The sequence below is a fragment of the Acartia tonsa genome, chromosome 6 (assembly GCF_053477335.1).
Source record: "Acartia tonsa isolate MP-2025a chromosome 6, ASM5347733v1, whole genome shotgun sequence".
Taxonomy (NCBI): Eukaryota; Metazoa; Arthropoda; class Copepoda; order Calanoida; family Acartiidae; genus Acartia; species Acartia tonsa.
Window position 1 is genome coordinate 1,723,928 of NC_137265.1, and position 21,300 is coordinate 1,745,227.

Sequence of the window (21,300 nt, forward strand, 5' to 3'; positions counted from 1 at the left end):
TTCATTGCTGATTCTCTCAACTTCCTCCCCATTAATGAAGATTCTAAAGTTATTATTGACAGGTTGCATACTGCTAAGTCTGAAGACCATGTATTTTGTTTTAGATACATTTAAAGAAAGTTTATTTGCCCTAAACCATACTGATGCCTTATCTAATTCTTCATTTAATGATGTTTTTATGGTTTCAAATTACTTGAGGTTTTACAAAAGATTGTGTCATCTGCAAAAAGGCTACAAAATAAGGTTGTTGAATTTGGAAGGTCGTTTATATACAACAAGAACAAAATTGGTCCAATGACAGAGCCCTGTGGTACTCCATGGGTTAATACTTTTTCTTCGGACTTTACACCATTTATTTCAACATACTGTTTTCTATTAGTTAGATAATTTTCAAACCATTTTGCAGATACACCTTTAAAACCATAGTGTTTTAGTTTGGATAGTAAAATTGGTATATCACACGTGTCAAATGCCTTTTTAAGGTCAAGAAACACACAGGCACTGTATTCTGATTGGGGCTCATTCAGTCCGTCATAAACTTTGTTGATTAAATGTATCAGTGGTTGTTGTGTATCTCTTGACCTTCTGAAGCCATATTGATGTTGATATAACATTTTGTTTCCCTCAAGATATCTAATCATTTGAAAAGCAACAATTTTCTCAAGTAATTTAGAGAGGGCTGGAAGTATGGAAATAGGACGATAATTGTCAAATCTATCTCTTTCACCAGCTTTGTAAATAGGTATAATTTTTGCACATTTATAGTTATCAGGAATGTAGCCAGTGTTTAAAGAGAGGTTAAACAGGTGAATGATAGGCTTTACAATTATTGGCATTATTTCTTTTAAAAGTTTCATAGAGATATTATCATTTCCTACACTTGATTTTGATTTTAATTTGGACAAAGTTATATTGATAATAAAAAAGTTTACTTCCTGAAAGTTAAATTCTTCATCATATTGATCCCCCAAGAAATCCCTGAAAGATTTAGAAGATTGAGGTATTGATTCAGAAAGTCTTGGCCCAACATCAACAAAAAAGTCATTAAAACCATTGGCTATCTCAGAGAAAGTATTATAGGATTTTTGTGCATCTGTAAAAACACAAGGCACGTCATTTTTACACTTTTTTTTCTTGACTATTAAGTTAATTAGCGACCAAGTCTTTCTGATATCAGTAACACAATCTTCAAATCTTTCATGGTAATATTTTTTCTTCTCTTTTCTAGCAAGTTTTTTGAATTTATTATTTAGGCATTTAAATTTATTTTCAGCAGATTCAGTCCTATGTTTAAGTTTGTTTTTAAAGGCCCTATTTTTGGCTTTTCTGATTTTAATAACTCCTGTGACATCCACGGGTTAATAGGAACTTTTCCTTTGTTTACACATTTTTCTTTTAAAGGGAAACTCTCTTTAAAGTACTTTTCTAATATGTTACCAAAACTTTCAAAGGCAGTTTTCGGAATATTATCATTATTAACACCTTCCCAATTTTGTGAAGAGAGTTTCTCTTTAAAGTTTTCTACGTTATTTGGACTCATATCATAATAATATTGTTTTTGGTTTGAAGTATTTTTTTCACAAGTTACATTTAAGTAAAAAATTGGGAGATGATCAGAAATAGAAGATATAATTAGGCCGCTTTCATAAAATTCTTGCTTTTTATTGCTAAAAATGTTATCAATGAGAGTTGCTGAATTTTGACAAATTCTAGTAGGTAGAGTAATCATTGGTAGAAAAGAAGAGGATATTAATAGGTTCAAAAGATCATTTGTTTGGTTGTTGGAATCAAAGTTTAGAAAATTCGCATTGAAATCACCCCCAAATATAATTTCATCAGATTTTTTTAAAACTGGGTCAGTTTTAAGAAATGTTAATTTTTCTCCAAACCATTCTATAAAGTTATTTAAGTTACCACCAGGAATTCTGTAAATGTTGCCTATAATCTTAAATTTGTTCTTACCAAAAAATACTTTTATGAATTGAGTCTCAAATTCGCCCTCTAAAATATATGATAATTCATCAATAATTTCATAACTTAAGTTTTGCTTAAGATATATTCCTAAACCCCCACCCCTTTTTCCTTCCCTTGTTTGTAAGATAATATCTTGATAATTTTCTAATCTAGTTGTCTGTGCGTTATTTGCTGCCCAAATTTCTTGAAATAATAGAATACTAAAAGAAAATTTTTCAGTTTCTATCTCCTATAATAATTCTTGTATATCGTCGATTTTATTATTTATACTTCTAATATTCTGACTATAGACTGAAAACTTTTCCTCCCTCTTTCCAATAAAGTTTACAAATTCATGGTTTTCAAAGTAAGAACACGAATGATTTAAATTTGAATCTAATTGCAAAGAATTATGTCCAAGATTATTAACTAACTCATTATCCATTTTTAATTTGAATGCTTATATTATTTTTGTTTAAATGTACCAAAGAAAAAAAAGCATTAAACAACCCATTTTTAATGCTATGATAATTTACACAGAACATATACATGGTAAAATAAATATTAAGTGATAACAGATAGAGATTAGTTTAAAATTCGGGTTTTTCAAAATAAAATATTCATCCCATTTTTACACCATTATATTCTAGTTTGATTCACTTTCGGATTGTTTATCATATTTTACAGGAGACAAGTTGGAGTAACTCACCCACATAGTAAGTTTTAGAGTTGTCATTTTTGTAATCCAAAGTTAGCCTTTTGGGAGCCGCTCCTTTGCTCAAAGTGACACTGATAACACCATTTTCATTAGAAGTGAAATGGTTATATCCAAAAGCAGTGCAGTCATAAAGTAGCTATAATCAGGGATCTAAAGGGATAAGACAATGGCCGATAAATTGGTGTACACCCCATATGATGATTGAAAAAATTACCCCCTTCTCTAGATTAAAATTAGCATTTGAAACATTTGAATACACATCTTAATGATCAAACCAATCATAATCCACAAAAATCCACAAGTTGTTTAGCCAACGATTAAAAAACGTTGTTATAAAGCTTTGGGGACTAGGGTCATAAACAGCACATTTTCCCCTACCTTCCTAAGCTTAAATACAAGTAAGTTTTAAAAATTTGATAAAGGATTCATTTAAAATGTCAATATAACTAATAATATCAACTAAGTAAAGCTACCAAGCACTGTAAATCAAACAATTCACATATTTTAATTTAAATCATTTAATAAACAAAGGTGTTACTATTATTTTTCTTTCATTTATATACTTACAGTTATACATCAAACATAGACTACAAAAGTAGGAAATGAAATAAAGGTTAAAATTTGCAAAATTAATTTGTAAACTATAAAATTTAAGAATAATTCTACCCGTCCATGTCAAAACCTGAAAATTGCATAAAACATGTTGCACTAAAAGTGCACTTTCACTTCCGCACTTGTCAGTTGTAGAAAAGGGACAATGGGCTAATTTCTACTCTAGTCCCCAATGTTTTATAATAACGTTTTTTATTCGTTGGCTTAACAACTTTGTGGACTTTTACTAAATTTTGATTGATTGGTTTGTTAAGCTGAGTGTTCATACATTTCAACCATTAATTTTAATCTACAGAAGTATTAATTTTGTGTGTCATCATTGGGGATGTACATCAATTTATTGACCTTTGTCGTATTCCTTTATGTCCTTGTATCAAAAAATTGTTACAACAGCACAAACTACACAATCCTGAGGTGGATTATTAAAAAAATTAGTGAGGCTCGCTAAAAATTTTTGTGAAAAATCCTCCAAAATCGCATAAAAATCTACAAAAATTAAAAAGAATAATAAAAGGGTTATTAACATAAAATTTTGTTTAATTTTTGTAGATTTTTAACGCGATTTTTGAGGATTTTTCACAAAAAAATTAAACAGCCTCACTAATTTTAGTGAGGCAGTGAGCCAAAAAGTTTTTTTTATGAATCCACCTATGTTCGCTTCCTTCACAATCAAGAAAACTTTATTTCTTAGCATTTGTTTCTTTTTTTTTTGGCGAATATGAACGATATGTTTATGCGATAATTAGCGGAGATGATTTCACACCTGCACAAAATTGTCCTTTTCCAAAGTTTGTAAGTTCAATTACATTATCACAGGGACACACAGGGATAGATTCACGGGGGATAGAATAATCCCACCCCCCCAAAGTACGAATTGGTATGTATACTAATGGAATGTAGGGTAGGGAATTTTTTATTAGGGGGGATTTTCCCCCCAAATTTTTCATTGTTCTTACGATTTAAGGAACTAAAGTTAAATGTTCGACTTGTGCAATGTAGCTTATTTTGATATTTGCAAGCAAGACGCACAAGGATGTATAGTTGTGTGTGTGGTGTGTTGGGAGGGGGGTATAAAAGTCACCCCAAAAATTATCAAAAAAATATTCCAACCCCCCCTCGCAAGAAATTCACATTCAAGTTCATAGTCTCAAATTTTTGGGGTTGTGCAAATCTGAATTGTATTGGGTAGTATTACCCCCCCCCCCCCCTGAAAAAAAAATCTCTTAAATCCACTAAGAATTGGGGTGGAAATAAAACCTTCCCAAAGTTCTGACTTGAGTAACATATAAACGCATGTTTACGAGTTCTAGCTCTAAAAAGTTGAATATTTAGACTTTCTATAAATTGAAAATAGGCTTCCTGAAAAAGTAAAGCCTAAACCATGGTTGTGATGCTGAAGGCCAGGGCTAACAATACTTGTATCAACTTTATCATTTTTATTTTAATATTCGTGGAAAACTGTCTGTAATACGATGTTATACATGATTTTTCAGTATGGCTAAGAACAAGTTTTAATCCAACGGATATTATTGAAAGACATACTGAAAATCGATATAGAGACTGTTTTTTCAGACCTGCATGTTAAAAACTCCTTGATTTTAGTTTGCAAACAATCATCATTATTATTGCCATTTTTAAACAACATACGTACATATATGTACCACTTTTTTACATGGTGATAGTGTTCTATACAGCTTCAACCATCCTGTAGTTTAATATTAGTTTATTTTATTTTATTTGTGTGCAATTTTTAAACAACATACGTACATATATGCAACTTTTTTGCTTGCAGATCGTGTTCTACGAATTTACAACCCTTAGCTTCAATCACTCTGTAAGTATTTATTTGATTAATTTTTTTATGGGAATAGATAATTTAAAATCATTGTAACATTTTACAGATATTTTACTGGTTTCCTTCACTAAAACTGTTTAAGTATTGCTCAATTTAACTCACTTACCCTTGATAGAAATTAATCATCAATACTTCATCATGGGCTTGGAATAGTATTGTATCCCAAATAAAATATGTGGTTTTCTACAAATTATTATCAGATTCACAAATTACAAGGTTATTTTTTCAACACTTATACCTGTAAATGAAGCTACCTGTTAATCGTTTGGCAGTACATTTCCTGTACACACACCAATGGAACCAGAATTTAGAGGTCTAAATAGATAGTTACTTCCTTAAAATTTACAGGAATTGCTAAATTTTTAAAATGTGAGAGTTTATTAAAATAATTCGCGTATTTTTGTGTGCTGTGCATTTAGGTTATTGATTATTTAGGCATTTCAATGTAGACATTGCAAGGTCATAGCTAGCCAGTCAGCCTTAGCAACAGTCGGTGAGAAATATTTCACGCTCGCATGCCATTTTATTTAATTGTCAGGCATATGTGGAAATTGAGTATTACCTCTCACACTATACTATTCAAAATAATTTTCCACTCGTTCCATGTAGGAAAAGGAAAATTTACAGATAACTTTTAAACGTATATTGAATATTTCTTATAAAAGAATAACTTTATTTGTTCTATATTAAAAAACTAATTCAAGTTGAAAGTATTTTTAATAAGGTTAGATGTAATTGATCAAAATAAACATTTTCAATTAATAATGTTATACAAATTGGTAATTGCTAAAATTTCATAAAGTTCAAACAAAAATTTAACTTATTTTATTAACATTAAATATTAAATCGCGAAATCTAGCGGAAAAATTTCAAACTACATATTAAATCAATTTGTGAAACTAATTATGTGTACATAAAAATATCTCTTTCTCAGAGTTAAGCATGGGTATTTATGAAAATAAGTAGCGTAACAACATTTTATATTAACTAATTTAATAAGATATAATAAAGTATAATTTAGTAAGGTTATCAGATATTATAGTCCAGTAGTTATTAAAATCTTCATATTCAGACTACTTTAAATGATATGATTATTTTTTATGCTAAATTTATAGTTATCTTATTATATAAACATTTGGCCTTGCTGTATAAAAATATGATATTCCATTTTTATTCACAATTATAATAAAAATCTTTATAGATTATACAAAGGCCTTGTATCAGGGATCTTTAGGGATAAGACAATAGACAATAATCCTTATAATAAAGTAACAGGATGTGTGTATGTCTGTGTGTCTGTCTGTACCGAAGGATTTCGCTAACCGATGAACTGATCGGGTTCTCCTTAACAGAGTATCTTCTCATAGGTCCCGGGAAGGTTTATAACTATTTTGGGGGAGGGTACCACCACCCTCCCAAGAGAAATAAAAAAAATCGAAAAATTTTTGAATATTTAGAGACTTGAACGAAACATAAAGAGGTATCGTAGAGGCTTGAACAAAAAAATATTTAAAGTTCCACTAGAGGCCTCTAGGGGCGTAGCTGATAGTTTTATATACTCCTCTAATTAGAATAGAAGTAATTAGATTTGGACACTGGTAGTTTGTACAATCCAATCAAGATTTATTGAAAACTGACATATTTTAAGACAAGGAATAAAGGAATGTGATTATAAAACTTTAGGTACTAGTATAAATTACAGACTAATGCCCCCTCAATTCCTGAATCCTGAGTTTGATTATTCATGAGTAAGGACAATCTACATTTCATGTCTGTTGGTTTGTAATCTATATAAGAAATTAACAGGATTGCCGTCTGTCTCTCCGTAGCGAAGTATCTCGCTAACCGCTAGAAAATTAACCCCCCCCCCCCACAACAAAGTTCATTCGGGTCAATGGAGAGCAAGATTAAAACAGTTTTATTAACCCCAAAGGGGTCGATTTTCTATAATTTAATACTATGCATGATTTTTCAGTATAGCTGAGAACCTGTTCTATTTCAACGGATATTTATCGGCTTCGAAGCTATAATGGAAAAACCTTAGTTCTTTTTATAATAGCACTAGAGGCTTCGCCCCTAGTATCAAGGGGTTCTATATTCAAAGGGATATGAAAGGGCAGAGAAATAGCCTAAAACCATCTAAGGACCAATATGAAGCTTCACTGCAAAAGAGAACCATATCGGTTCAGAGTTTAGCGAGATCCTTCACTACAGACAAAAAAAAAACTTACTACTTTATATAATAAGATTAATACATTATTAACTTCTTATTGCTATGCTGCCTGTGGAAAAAAATTAAATTGTTGATTTATGTAAAATTAACAAGTCATGTTATATATGCAAAGTTTTATTAAGTAATTAATTATGTTTATTATTGAAAATTGAAAATTCATTACAAATATTAAACCATTAAACCTCCCCTTTGTTTTAAAAATTCAAATATTTTAAGAGCAACTTTTCTACATCTTTAATTCGTTCGTTCAACCTAGCGCCTGTAACAGATAGCTCTAGTTGTGATTTAGAAACATATTATCAACTTTAAGCATTGAATTATGATTCTGATAACAATTAGGTATAATACTAATAATATGTTCATATATTTATATTTTAAACTTGTAGATGTTTAGCTGTACTTTTGATTCAATAAACAATTGATCTAACAACATAGATTTTTAAATGTTAATTTCTTGAACAATTAGGAATGTGTGAGCGTTGAATATCAATAATTACGTCTCCAATAAAAAAAACATATTTATAATTCTTCCCGCATTGCAATGGATAAATTTTGCCGAAAAAAAACATATTTTGTTCAGAATTTCAAATAATAATATTATGTTCTTTCAATATCTAATGTTTGTATGTCCTTAAGTCTAATTTGCATAGCTTTGCTTTTTTTTAGGTTATGTCATCCTTGTCATATTTCAAGAATTTTTAAAAGCGAAGCTTTTTTATAATTCCGTCTGTCCGTCCGTACGTCCGTCATAGAGAGTTAGCTCTTTTCGTTAATTTAAACAGGTTAGGGCGTTATCCTCTTAGGAAAATTTCTATCGATTCCAAACCTTGCATGATGACTCCTGTAGTAAATAAGTACAATTTAGAAAGCGTAGCAACTTTATAATCAATACCAGAATGTCCGTACGTCCATTTGAAACATGTCGATTTTTAACTTTTTTGACAACAAATTTTTGTATGTTAAAATTATCCGATTCTTCTGATTTTTTGAAAACTGATTCCAATTACAACAAGGCACAATGTTATAAGCAAAGCATCTCTATAAACAAGTCCCAAAAATGTAAGTATGTCCTTGAACAGTATCATCTATTTATGCAGTTTTGCAACAAATTTACTTACAATATTGTTTGTACTGGACGAACCCCAAACTGTCCCAGTTTTGAGCAAGACGAATCCTGTGACGTCTTATAAAAAGGGAAGGGGGGAAGAAAATCTCTTCCCTTTTCTCCCATCTCTTTTGAAGAGATTTTCTTCCCCCCCCCTCCCTTTTTCTTTCCCGAAACTTATATGACGTAACTGGAATCGTCTTGCTCAAAACTGGGACAGTTTGGGGTTTGTTTTTGTACTGATGCATTAATATTCTGCTAATTCAGTTCTGACAATCTACAAGTGTTAATGTTCGTTTGTCCTTCCATTTCAAATCTTCGCTATTATGGATGTTGTCATTTTTTATAAAAATGAGAAAAAAAGAACAGTTTAAAGTTTTATATGTGATTAAAGTCTTAAAGAAGGGAAGAAGGTTGCTTCCCCTAGAAAAAGAATTTCAAACCATTAAAGGTTAATTATAAAACTGAAAAGTATTATGAAATGAGTCAAGCTGTTGACCAAATCTAGGTAGATACATGGACGAACATCAAACTACTTTGCATTGCATATTATGAGGGGTGTTAAAATTTAACGGGTTCAATAAAAACAGTAAAATAAATGTTTTACTTAAATTTTAAAAATTCATCATTTCCTATGTCTTTACATCTTATTTTGCCGTTGCAGTAAAGGGTAACTCTAAGTTCTTAGTTTATCTGCATTTTAGGTTAATTTTTTGTGGAAGCTTCACATAGGCTATTAAATAGGGATATTAAATGGTCGATAAAAATTGAGAATTGTCCAGTCAATTCAAAACTTTGTATGCTGATTTCTGTAATAGTACGGTACGATTTCGAAAGAGTAGCAACTCTATAATCGTTACTTGATGCTAACACTCTACAAGTGTTAAGCAAGGTTTAATAGGTCTAATTTGAGGAAAACATTATTATGGTGTATGTTTCTGTTTCAATACTTGTTTATAATGGTTTTAAAATAGTGCAAATATAAAATAACCAAAGAGTTGCCCTTTTCAAGATTTGTTCGTTTAGTAGAATCCTATATTTTCGATAAAAGTAACATTACCCCCTTCCTTTCTTGGTTTATGATCGATAATTGATATACTATCCCAATGATAATAGAATATTGTACCCCTTCTGTAGATTAGGATTACTGGTTGAAAAATTTGAACACTGCTAGTTTGGACCAATCAGTACTTGGTAAATTTTTCAAATGTTTTAATCCAACGAAAGAGAGAACATGTTAATAAGACTTTAGTTACTGTTACATGTTACTTAATTGTTAAATGTCCCCTTCATCTCAAAAGAATAATCATTTCCAACAAAAAATTTTAATGGATTGAGAGAATGGATATAAAATATACGTGGATATTATGACAGGGAAATATTTTCGTCAATTTGATTGCTAACATGGATATCATTAATCTATTAGTAGGGGAGGGGATTGGGTTAAAGGCATGGGGGGGGGTTATTATTTTAGAAAGCTACAAGTTTCTCTTTATTAGAGTTCATGATAATCTGGTGTAAGATCCAACTAATAATAAATCCATTGAGAAACTACGTAGGTGCCATATGGTATAGCAACTGTTTTGCGCTACCAAACAAGATTAAATAGGGTGGCGGGGATTCTACCCCCTGCAAAATAAAGGATTTTTCCCGTGTTTTTCTGTGAAAACGTATTGTTATTATGCTAAATTATGGAATACAATTTTGCAAAGTGAATTTCAAGCCAAAGAAAGCAAGGATAACAATTCTCAAAGGTTGGATAGTTGATACTATATTTTTTGGTTTGTTTTATAGACAGGTTTTCCGCGGTTACGGAAATGAACAATTTTAGTATGATCTCGTTTTTAGGAGACCTAAATATCTAAATAGTAGCCTTTAATAAGAAGAAAAGAAAGAAATAACTTAAAACCATCTCAAGGCTTGAATTTAAAAATGAATTAAGGATTCCTAATAATGGAGAACTCAATCAGTTCAATGGTTAGCAAGATCTTAATGCTTCATATGTTGTTATATTATTATTTACTATCTGCTTCGGACCTAGCATCTATGGTCAAGAAATTAGTTTACAACCACCCCAATTCATTTATAAAGCATCTCTGAAAAGTACTACCAATTCAGGCTAGTATTTTCTAAGATCTTCAAATTCAAAGAAAAAAATCTTACTTCTTTGAATCTTTATATTATAGGGTGTGTAATGTATATTGCATGTCAACAAATACGACTATTTTGAGAGGGTTGGTTGTCTGTTACAATTAATTTGTCAACCTTATTAAAAATCCTCCTGTAAAAAAAGGATTGTAAATAACAAAATTTATGGGAAGGTTCCTCAACTCTAACTGTTGTTCTAAAATACTACAAAATATCCTAGGAGTTTAGTTTTAACCTTTATTAACCCTCCCCTTCCTATTTAAAATATACCTAGAAAGAGAAAGAGAGGGGATAATGGGCTGTATGTTACAAAAATCCCCACAGTTTTGTAATATATTTTTATTTTTTGTTAGCTTAACAACTTTCGGGACATTAGTACATTTGATCGGTTGATTTACTAAGTTGAATGTTCAAACGTTTCAACCACTTATTTTAATCTACAGAAGTGTTAATTTAGTGTATCATCATTGGGAATGTACATCAATTTATCGGCCAATGTCTTATCCCATTAGATTCTTGCCTTTATATGCTGTTATTGTATCAACCTAAAATTATAAATCATATAAAGGTATGTAATATAAAATTATAAGTAAAAGGATGTCTAATGGCTAAATTGGTTTGATTTGCCCCTAGAATTCTCTAGGCGCGTTGCCGTTAGTACTAAAAAACTATATATTAAACATTATTAAATATTCAAAAAATTGGGTTTTTTTGAGGGGGGGGGGGGGTAGGGAGGTTGAGTGACCAAACGAATATGAAGGGATATTTCATATGCATGCACTTCTCTTTTTTCTTCATCTCTCATATCTTTCTCTCTATTTTATCCCAGGGAGGGGGGGGGGGGGGACATTGGGCTGTTTATACCACAAGTCCCCAAAGTTTTATAATAACGCTTCTTATTCGCTGGTTTAACAACTTTGGGGGCATGCATTTTGATTGGCTTGTTTATTAAGTTGAGTGTCTAAACGTTAAACGTTTCAACCACTAATTGTGATCTACACAATGGGTACATCAATTTATGGGTCATTGTCTTATCCCTTTACATCCATGATTTCTTCATCTCTCTATCTTTCTCTCTATTTTATCCTATTTTTCTTTTACCCTCTTTGTCTTTGAGGGTGGTATATCAATTCAGCTAAGAAATTATATAAAAATAATATACATCAAAGTTATTTTAGCCTATTTAGTGTTTCACTTAGAGAACCTGAAACCTGGTGTAAGATCCAAGTAATATCCATTTTCTTAGTATCATTCAGAATTTGATACCAGGTATATTGGTATAGGTCGATTGAATCTAAAATCCATCATAATTACACATGAATAATGGATAAAAATCTAAGCTGGAAATATCACCCCAATAAAAATACTCCAAGACAAATGATATTAATTTTTTTTGAACCGATGGATTTATCATTTATACAACTTATTTCAATTTATTTTGCTTGATGTTATTTGTTATACCTTATTCCTGGGGGCAACTATCCAATCCAATACTAACGAAAGATGAATAATAACAGGGATCTAAAGGGATAAGACAATGGCTGACAAATTGATTTACATCCCCAACGATGATACATAAAATTACCCCTTTTTAAGATTACAATTAGTGGTTGAAACATTTGAACTCTTAACTTAACAAACAAAGTTGTTAAGCCAATGAATACGAAAACGTTATTACAAAACTTTGGAAATTAGTGTAATAATCAGCTTAATGTCCCCTCCCTCTCTGAAATAATATTCTTATATAGTGCTTCTATGTTTGATGAATCTCTGTCTGGGACCCAGCCAATTTTCTAACCATTTTTCCTAGTAACTATGGTCGAAGTTTTGAATAAAAAGTAATTTAAGACTTTTTCCCTAAGCTTTAGTTATAAGATGAGTTTTTCATGTCGTATTTTTGGGTGGAAAAAACCTCAGAAATAAATTAGCGTATCCAAAATAATAGATTTTCCTTTTATATCAGGATATATTAGCTTGGTGAATATGGTAAATAAACAAGGACATTATTGAACAAGTAGGGGAGCAAGGTAGCTATTCTGATGCGAAGCAATTATGTTAATAAATCCCTGAATATAAAATATTTATTGGTTCATTGAGGCGATGTATTTATTAAGATTTTTAAATTATTGACATGATTTAATTTTAGCCTTCTGTTATTATCAATTATTTCAACAATAGACTCTTTGATTGTTAAACCTTTCTTTGGTTGACCTTAATTCTAATTGTTGTTGTAATAATCAATATGATAAGTTATTATATGGATGTTGCACCAGATTTTCATGTACTCTGATAAATTAATACTCGCAACTAGTTAAAATAATAATACCCCACATCCACCCAATTATCCCATCCCCGCTACTCCTACTGGATGAACGAACTGACCAATATATGAGGTCCATATTAGCAAGCTAAAGTTACGACAAATATTCCCCTGTCGAAATATATCCACGTATATCCTATATCCGTTGTTATAATTTGTGTGCTTTAAATTCAAGCTTTCAAAAATTATTTAGCTACAATAATTTTATAGGAGCAAATTTAAAGGTATTTCCTGTTATATTTAACTTTCATGAAATATGTATAACATTAGATGCTCATCTGCCCTTTAGGGCTTTTATTAGCATAGCATCTTTATATTTAGACTTAAATGGTATGTCCGTCTGCGTTATGTTTCTTGTTCTTTATTTTTGACTGATTAAAAAATTTGTATCTTGTAAGTTGTAACTAATTTGCAACAAATTGTAATTTTGATTTTGAAGTTTGTTCTACAATAATCAATATATAATCTCATTATTATGTAACATGTATGTATTTATAAAACGCGATGATTTATCAGTGTAATCTATACTTTTGTTTCTTAATGGATTTATCTATATTACAAAGAAGAACGATGTCTGTCTGTCTGAAGCTTAAGATCTCAGTAACCGCTGAACCAATGGGTTCTACTCTTCAAGCAATGTACCTATTGGTTCTATGGTGGATTTAGGATTTTTTTATGAAGTGGGACACCACTACCTTCCCAAAAAAATCCCTCCCCGAAAAATATTTTCTTCTTTATGTAAACAAAAACATGAGCAGGGTGGGCTCTACTCTTCAGGGTATATACCTATTGGTCCTGTGGTGGTTTTAAGCCATTTTCTTGGGGGTTGGGACATCCCCCCTCCAAAAAAAAAAAAATTCTGGGGAAACTAATTCACATAAATTGGCAGCACCAGAAATACTTGATTTTTAATTTTCTAATTTTTTAAAATTACCTCTTGGGACAAAGCCTCTAGAGGCTAGGGACGAAGCCGCTGGTTTTTTTTTTGTAAGTTTTGTTGTCTGTTGCTAAGGATCTCGTTAGAAACTAGCCCTCCTTTTAGGTGAATCTTTAAAAGGTTTTGGGATGGTTTTAGGCTATTTTTTAGGTATGTCTTTCGGTTATTTTCTGTACTGCCATATCCCTTCGAATATAGAGCCCCTAGGTGGTAGGGGCACAGCCGTTGGTATGTCTATAAAATCACCACAGAATAGGATATACCAAAATTTCCACAAAAATCTGCATGCCGTTACATTTCGTATAAATAAACATCTTGATTAGAAATATATTCTAGTGGACCTTCCCTGAAAATTGTAAACCTATTTGTCTAGCCGATATAGATATCCTATAACTCCTTATAACACACAGAAACACATCCTGTTACTATGTCGTATATGCAATGTAAAATCAGGCTTCTTTGCAGATTCTATTCTAAGCAAACCCAACCACTTAAAGACGTGTGCAGTGTGCACACACACACACACACACACACACACACACACATACACATACACACATATACACACACACACTCACACTCACACACACACACACACACACACACACACACACACACACACATACATACAAACGCACACACACACGACGGGCATCGTATGTGTAGTTTCCTACTATAGAGACAATTATACTATAAAATAAAATGAAATAAAAATTATGCTTACGGTTGAACCATATATTTCAAATGTAATTTAAAATTTAGATAACTAATTCTAATTTATTCTTTAAAAATTAAATAAATAGGTTAAATATTTTTTATAAAAACATCTTAAATTATAAAGTATTAAAGAATGCTTGTTAAAATCTTTAGCACGGCAATTAGACCATATTCATTGGGTTGTGTTTCATGACAAAAATCATATATGCAATGTTACATTTTAAAGGATATTTTTCTAAAAATAACCCCAAAAATAGTCAGAATTAATTTTTTATGAGCTATAAAATCAAATTCGTTCTAACTTATTGTTGAAAATTACAGATCTAAATGATCTGCAAATCATGTTTGTTAGGTAACAAAGTTTAGTTTAAAAGTCATCTAACCCTAGTTTTTAAAATGTTGAGCTTTGAATGTTAATTTAGAATTATATCATGATTTTTATTCCTCAGAATAATTTTCCATGTTCCTAAATCCTGAAACTCCTTCCTTCACTCATATGAGCTCAGTAGATACGTGCACAGGGACAGGTCAACTGAATTTTTTTTTTTTAATTATAAAAAATATTTTTTTCTAAAACCATGAATTCTTATTAGAAAACCTTATTTACCGAGTTTTCTCAATTGTCTGTTTACTCCTATTTTTATTTTTCTTAATACATATCCTTACCTGGTGGAGTACATCTATAGGCACCTTCCTATATGTGGTGTGTGTGTGTGTGTGTGTGACTTAACCTATTCATAAAGAGAGGAGAGAAATTTTCTGTATTTTGTAGATTTATATCTTATTCAAATAGTAATAAGGCTAAATGAAGAAAAGCTATTTATTGCATTGTATTATCGACAGCTTTCCGCGGATAGTAAAATGGAAAATTTTAATATGATTTGAAACATAATTTATTAGTATGGTTGAGTACTGGTTCTCATCCAGTGGACAATAATCAGTTTAAAAGTCACACTGAAAAAGATGTATGTAATGTGCATGTACGTTTATTAAGAAATTTAATAATAGGACAACATATCTAAAACTGAATACTTATATTAGTTATTTTATGTACACTAGTCGCCGGAAGGGAAAAGCAGTTTTTTGAAAGGGGCTATCTGAGATTATTACAGATTCTGATATATGCATATATAGACTAATGAAAAATGCAAAAAACGAAATCAAAAGCGTTCCTTCTTGGGAGAAAATCCGGGAAAAAGATTTTTAGCTATTTTTAACCTAAAATTCACATTTGCAAGCCTGCAAAAAATATAAAGACATTTTAAACATGTCATTGCTCAGTACCTAGAAATGGTAGAAAAATGCTACGCCTACCATTGGAAAGCTAATAACCTCTAGTTTTCATAAAGGTATATAACTTTTTTGTACTATTATTAGTTTTTGAGCTATCTTCTAAAGTATACTCAAGTTTTAAAAATGTAGTTTTCCATGAATTTTAAGTTTGATACTAGTTACACAAACCTTTTTAGAATTATATTGCTTAGCACTTAGGAGTTATATAATTATTTTATATAGGTACATTTGTATATTTTGGGTAATTTCAATTTTAGCTTAATTAAAAATTGTCTTTGAAATGCGTATAGTTTGTAGTAAGAACCAAGGAGGGAGGGTTGAGTTTATACTCTTATAGGAAATGAAATGCAGTATAACATTTTGCTCTGGATGTTTTTGGGCTTGTTGTTATAGTTATTAACCTGATTTTTTTTAAATTGCATGATTAAATATACCAGTAAAACTTTGAAAATTGAATTTTGGGACTTTCTTTCCAGAGGCTAATGGGGTAAAACAGTCCCTAAGACACTAAAATCTAATGTCTGGGCTTATTTTTAGAGATATCAAGCTAATTTTTCTAATGTAAACCTTTTTTTGCATAATTTAGCTATGTAGCCACTAAAGATTTCATTTTGGCACTTTCCTTCTTGGGGCTAGTTGGGTATTTCACCCTCCAAAACACTAAAATTTAAGACTTGAGGTTTTTTTTAGAGATATTAAGCTGATTTTTTAATGTAAACTTTATCACAAAATTAATCTATGTAGCAACTAAAGATTTCATTTTAACACTTTCTTTCTGAGGGCTAGTGGGGTAAAAAAAAAAACCATTAGTTAAGTTATAAGATACAAGGAAGGAGGGAGGGGGGAGTTTATACACTTATAGGAAATGAAATTTAGTATAAAATTTTGCTCTGGATGTTTGGGCTAGTTGGTATAGTTATTAACCTGGTTATTTTTGTAAAATCTCTTATATGATTTATTATCAATAAACATTAAGTTTGACACTTTCCTTCTAGTGGCTAGTGGAGTAAAACTTCCCCGAAAACTACTTAACTAAATAATCACTATAGATTTCAATTAGGCACCTCTTTCAAGGACTAAATTACTTTTTTCTATGATGTGAAATAAGTTTTCATTAAAGTTCATCATGAAATCTTTGAAAATAAGCTCAGAACTCATAATTTTTGTATTTTAAGGGTGTTTTACCCCACAAGACTCTAGAAGGAAAGTCCCAAAATGAAATCTGTAATAACGCATTAGTTCAATTATGTAAAAAATGTTTACATTAAAAAAATTAGCTTATTGTCTATAAAAATAATCTCATATCTTATAACAAATCACATCGGAGAACCAACTTTAAAAAAATAACTATAACAACAAGTCCAAAACAGCCAGGGCGAAATCTGATACTGACTTATAATTTGAATATGTTATAGGAAGTCTCAAGAAGGAAAGTGCCACATATGGCTACATATCTAAATTATGAGAATAAATTTTAAGTTATTAAATTATCTTGATATCATAGGCTCATAACTTTCAATTTTAGTGTTTTGGAGGGTGAAATACCCCACTAGCCCCAAGAATGAAAGTGCCAAAATGAAATCTTTAGTGACTACTTTGCTAAAATATGTCAAAAAAAATTTAAATTAAAAAAATTTGCTTGACATTAAATATGACCAAAAATGTTTACATTAAAAAATTAACGTAATGTCTTTAAAAATAATATCATATCTTATAATTTCAATGTTTTGGGGGCTGTTTTACCCTACTAGCCCCTAGAAGGAAAGTGCCAAAATTCAATTTTCAGAGTTTTACTGGTGAATTTAATCATATTAAAGATTTAGTGGTGCGCTGAATTGGGGCAATCCAGTTCGGCGCACCTAGATATTATTATATTTCAATCTTTAAATCAAAGTGGCGCGGCAATGGCACTCAATGAGTGACATTGCCGCGCCAAACCGGGGTGAACTGGATTAGCCAAATTCAGCGTACCACTCAACGATTTAAAGATCCAGCTCAGGGCAAAATTTTATACTGCATTTCATTTACTAGTGTATAAACTCCCCCCTCCCTCCTTAGTTCTTACTAAAAACTATATAAATTTCAAAGCTTAAATTAAAAGTACCTAAAATATACAAATATACCTCTATAAAATAATATATATAACTACTAGGTGCTAAGCAATATAGTTTTAAAAAGGTTTGTGTAACTAGTATCAAACTTAAAATTCAAGAAAAAACTGAATTTTTAAAACTTGTGTATACTTCAGAGGATAGCTGAAAAACTAATAATAGTACAAAAAAGTTATATACCTTTCTGAAAACTAGAGGTTTTTAGCTTTCCAATGGTATACATAGCATTTTTCTACCACTTTTAGGTGCTGAGCAATGACATGTTTAAAATGTCTTTATATTTTTTGCAGGCTTGCCAATGTGAATTTTAGGTTAAAAATAGCTAAAAATCTTTTTCCCGGATTTTCTCCCAGGAAGGAACGCTTTTGATTTCGTTTTTTGCATTTTTCATTAGTCTATATATGTATATATCAGAATCTGTAATAATCTCAGATAGCCCCTTTCAAAAAACTGCTTTTCCCTTCCGGCGACTAGTGTGTATGTTTATTAAGAAATTTAATAATAGGACAACAGATCTAAAACTGAATACATATATTAGTTATTTACTAGTGGGGGACTATTATTTATTTAGCTTTTTTTGAGTAATTGGGTAAAGAAAAGTATAGCAATGATGCTATATTTAAATGGGCAATCCTTTGCATGATATAGAAACTAAAAGTACATTTACTAAATTTGACTGCATGTACTGAAAAAGAAAGTATATAATACGATACAATATATGATTTTTTAGTATGTTTAGGTAACGGCCATAATTTAGTGGATATTAATCAGTTAAAAACCATACTGAAAAAAGATGTAAGTAATGTGCATGTATGATTATTAAGAAATTTAAGAATAGGACAACATATCTAAAACTTTAACAAGTGTGGTACAGAAACAATGCAACTATTATTTATTTAGCTCTTTTTTTAAATAGTTGGGGATAATATAAAATGGCGAGGAATCTAGAATGATTAAATCTCTGAATGAGATTTTAGTTACTGAAATCATGATTAAAATAGATGAAATAATGATAAAAAAGTCAAACTGACTTTGTGGTCTAAACTGACCAAGCTTACTTTGCTTGATTCACTTCACTAAGAGATAAAAAAATGGAAACAAGAAAAGAACCAGCTAAGAGTAAATGGTATGACACTTCAATTTAAGCTACAGGCAAGAACTTCAGATCACCTTCACCAATTAGAGCAAAGAAATCCAAAGTGGACCCAGTTCCTGACAAGCAACTGTATCATGGTTATACTGTTAGTGTTGTGGTGTCAGGGGAGCGTGTTCTCATGTATCCCATGTCTTCAAGATGAGATACATAAAGACACGTTTGCTCCATGAGTACTTGATCTATCCAGACCACGATCTTTTCATTCATCCCATGAATATACTCTCAGGACGCCAGTAGCTCCATATATGTATCAAATCAACCAGGAACAAGTCGTACAACTCCATAGTCTACTACTGCCCAAAATGCTTGCTATCAATCAAACCAATCAACTCTTATCAAACTGAAACTCAAACACCAAACCAATTTAAACATTATCATTTTAATTGTGTAGTTAGTTTTTTTTATGTTAGTTATAAATATTTTATATGTATAACTGCTAACCCTTAACCTACAAACATGTATCTAATTTATCATTTTTTTCTTCGTATTTTACTTATTATATTAAGTATGATTATTTCTGTAAAACAAATAAATCATTTCAACAACAACAACAACAAGTTTATTTCAAATTTGACTTAAAATTTAGATGAATAGCAATTTAAAAACATAATATTTATGCTTCTTGAAAATTTAAAATTTATCCTAATGTCTTTTAGTTATAAAGGATCAGAACATTTAGCTATATACTAAAATGATAGATAAGTTATCCCTTTTGTAGGTTAAATTATCATTGGGAAAGTTTGGACACTTAATGTTTGTATAACTAATCATAATTTCATGAGGGTTCCCAGTCCCAAAATTTTTAAGCCAACAAATGAAATAAAGTGTTTTTAAAACTTTGGGTACCAGTATATTTTACAGCCCAATTCAATCTATGATATTATATTTATGTTATCTTTTATTCAAGTTCAACAAATTAAAAGACACAAATTGCATAGGAAATATATGTTGTTTCACTCTATGAAGCTGTTTGCTGTAATAACCATTCTACAAAACCTGTCCCACCCCAAAACTGCCTGAAATCAGATGGGCTTTACCGTGAGAGAATCAGGGGATGCCCACACAGAGAAACAGTGGGGACGTGGGCTAAGACAGGAGGGGGGCGCTCAACACACCTCAACAACTTGGGCGACACACACACACACACACGAGTCAAGAAAGAGAGGGGGGATGTGCAGAGGGGACGGGAACTAGGACACCTAAGAGGGACGTGGGGTAGGGGTAAGTCAGTTTGTGCATGGTTTTAGGTCTGTGCATATAGGGGTAACTAACCATTCACCAGTTAGTTACTCTAACATTTCTACATATAGAACATATTCGTACCATAACCCAATATTTTATTAATAAAATAGTGAAAATAAAAGAATTATTTACCAATAGTTAAAATACTATAATAGTTATATATAAAAAAAAGAATTAAAAATACTAAATTACAATGTGAATTATAGTGAAAAGAGAATAGTTTTGATGAAAAAATTGTAAAAATTTCTCCCTATGTTTAATTCTCCATCGAGTCCAAGTGAGTTCAAAGTTAATACCACCAAGTCAAGGATAAATGACCCCGCGCAGCCGCCGAATTTAACCGCAAAAGGCGGTACCGGCTGCGGCCGTCCACAGACAACTCTGTTGTCGAATAACGACCACCATCCGCTAGTGATTGAGTTTGAATATGAGCAAAACTCAAGGTAAGGCAACTTTTGCTAAAAAATTACTCAAAATTGAAAAAAAATTCCATAATTCCAAAGCTTGAATATATTTTCATCATTTTTATACAAAAAAAAGTTATTATAAAAGGCTTTAACATTTGTTTTATTCTAAAAGAAATATTTTTGTATTATCATTATTAGAACAAAATGTATTGACATAAAAGCCTTATTTTATAAGAATAATACAGAATTAAAAAGATACCTTGAAAAAGTTGTATCATATTTATATCCTTTTATATATGGTAGTATTTTTTAGTCTATAGCTAAGATTTCGATAAGATTTCTGATTTCTTGATTTCTCCATTTTAGGGAAGCCTCACATAAGTCCCGGGGTGATTATGGGATATTTTTTCTTTAAGTCATGTGATGGTTTAGGGCTATTTTTCTGTCCATTCCTTTTCCTTCGAATAGGAAGCCATTAGATGCTAGAGGCGCA